A 2,500-nucleotide genomic window follows, 5' to 3' on the forward strand; every position below is an offset into this window, starting at 1 on the left:
CCCCGAGAAGGATTGCCGCGGTGATGGCAGCGGACGTCGGGCGCGCCCCCGCCGGTGGACGCTCCCCCGAGGGTGGCAGCGGGGGAGGCACCCCGGCGGGGCCATGCAGGTCGTTTCCCTCACCCCAGGGCCAGGTACCTAGCGCTTCGCGCCTCGGCGGTCTCCTGCCGGTTTCCCTCGGCGTCGTCAAACGCCTGTTGGGGGCCGAAAGGGCCGCCGAGCCGGGCGGAGGTTTAAAGACTCGGGCGGCCCGGCACGGCCCCGCCGCGGCGGCGGCGGCGGTGGCGGCGGCGGCAGCGGGTGTCGGGTGGTGGCGGCGCGGGGCGCCATCGAGGGGTGGGGAGCTACTCCCGCCGATCCCCTGCGGTGGCGTGTCCGTCGCGACCGGCCGCGCTCGCCGTCGTCGGCGTCCCGCCGCGCTTGCCCGCGCGCGGGGGCCACCCGTGCCGGGCCGGGGAAGGGGCGCCCTGCCCCCCCCTCTCTGCGGCCCGGTCTCGGCGGAGAGGCCGCGGCGCGCGATCGGCCGCGGGGGGCCGACCCCGCTGGCCTCTGCGATGCGGGGCGACGCCGGCAGAGGGCGCGCGCTCTCTGCCTTACCTACCTCAGCTGCGGGGTTGCGGCCGCCGGGGCCCGCCGCGCTCTCTCGCTCTTTCTCCTTAGCCGCCGCCGCGGGCTCGCGGGCGGCGCCGCGTCAGGCGCGACCGCGCGCCTCTCGCCTCGACGGCCTTGTCGCCTCGAACCGCACCGCGGCGGCGCCGGCCGCCGGCCACCCCTGACTCGGAGCGCTGTCCCCGCCCGTTGGGGCGCAGCGCTCGGCCGGCTCCTCCATCGCCGGAGGTCCGGCGGGCGCGGGCGACCCCGTGCCGAGCGGCGGCGTCGCCGCTCGGCGAGTGTCCCCGCCCCCCCCGGGGGGGGGGGACGGTCGGCCGCGAGGCGCCCGCCTTCACCGGCGGCCGTCCCGGCCCGGGCCCCGCCCGTCCGCTTCCCCGTCGCCCTTCCCGGCCGCGTGTGGGCCAAAAAAAAGGGGAGGCGTGCGGGGCGGCCGCGGGGGCGCTTCCCCGTCCGGTCCCCGAGTGGAAACGAGGGGAGCGGGCGGTGCCCCCCGGCTCAGCCGCCGTACGCCTGCCCGCTGGGCGCGTGCTCGCGGAAGGGCAGCTCGGCGGTGCGAAGCGGCGGCGGTCCCGGGAGTGCGGCCGCGGGTGGCGGAGGGGTTTTGCCGAGCGGCAGACCTCGGGCGCTCCGCGATGCCGGCTCGGGTCTCGGCGGCGTCCCGCCTCCGGCGCCGGTGGCGGAGCGCGGCCCGCCGGGCGTTCGCCTTCCGGCGGGCAAGCGGTCCCGCGCCAGGGGTTGCGCCGGCGGAACGGTCCCGCCGCCGCGTGGCGTTTCGGGCGACGTTCAGGGGCCGCTGGCGGGAGAGCCGGCCCCCGCGTTTTGGCGCGGCGGCGTTCCGCGAGTCGGCGGAGCGGTGAAAAGGAGAAGCCAGGGAGTGAGCCGGGAGCGGCGGGGGCCGGCGGTCGCGCCCCCGGCCCGCGAACGCGTAGTCGTCCCGTGATCGAGAGGCCGGGCGGGCCACCGTGCCCCCCGCGGTCCGGCGCGTTGCCGCACAAGCCCCTCCGCGCGGAGGTCGGGCCGAGCCCGGGCGCCTGGGCCGCCTCCGAAGGACGGCACGCGAGGCGGCGTCTCCCCTCGCGGGGGGAGGCGGTCGGGGGCGCGGGCCCCTCCGCCTTTCTTTGGCCGACCTTCGGAGCGTTGCGCGGGGTTTCTCTTTTTTGCCCCGCGCTTTCTCCTCCTCCTCCTCCGTTTGTGTGTGCTCGTACGGTCGAAGCGGGGCGCGCGGGGGCGCGCGCGTCCCTGCAGAAACAGAAAAGGGGCCGCTTCACGCGAGCGGTCCCGAAAGCCAGACAACTCTTAGCGGTGGATCACTCGGCTCGTGCGTCGATGAAGAACGCAGCTAGCTGCGAGAATTAATGTGAATTGCAGGACACATTGATCATCGACACTTCGAACGCACTTGCGGCCCCGGGTTCCTCCCGGGGCTACGCCTGTCTGAGCGTCGCTTGACGATCAATCGCCGTCCGGGGGGGCCACCCCGGCGGCGCGGCTGGGGTTGCCTCGCAGGCCCGTTGCCCGCGGTCGACGTCGACGTCGTCGTCGTCGTCGCCGCGCAGGGCCTTCGTCCCCCTAAATGCAGACTCGGGGAGCGCTCCGTAGCTCCCCGCTCCCGGAACGAGCCGCTGGGGCGGAGCTCGTCCTTGCCGGGGCCGTGCCGCGGTGCGGTGGCGGTGGCCGGGGAGAGCGAGAGTCGGCGTCGAAGACGCCGCCGTGGGCCGTGCGAGAGAGACGAGAGAGCGAGAGGGCCCAGAGGGAGGCGAGGCGCGGGCCTCGCCCCCGGGCTCTCCCCCCCGTGCGGGCGGCTGTCTGCGGGTGGGTACCGCGGGGGTACCGTGCCGTGCTGCCGCGCGCGCGCGAGGCCGAGAGCGCCGGGGACGGGGGTGCGACC

General features: G+C 77.2%; 1 non-coding gene across 1 annotated transcript; it reads left to right on the forward strand.

Annotated features, from left to right (window-relative positions):
• Nucleotides 1–1,903: 1,903 nt before the first annotated feature.
• Nucleotides 1,904–2,056, forward strand: LOC148218785 (5.8S ribosomal RNA). Its single transcript, XR_015800181.1, has one exon. It is a non-coding gene; the product is annotated as a 5.8S ribosomal RNA (ribosomal RNA).
• Nucleotides 2,057–2,500: the final 444 nt, after the last annotated feature.

This window comes from Sturnus vulgaris, unplaced genomic scaffold, assembly GCF_052056855.1.
Source record: "Sturnus vulgaris isolate bStuVul1 unplaced genomic scaffold, bStuVul1.hap1 Scaffold_159, whole genome shotgun sequence".
Classification (NCBI taxonomy): domain Eukaryota; kingdom Metazoa; phylum Chordata; class Aves; order Passeriformes; family Sturnidae; genus Sturnus; species Sturnus vulgaris.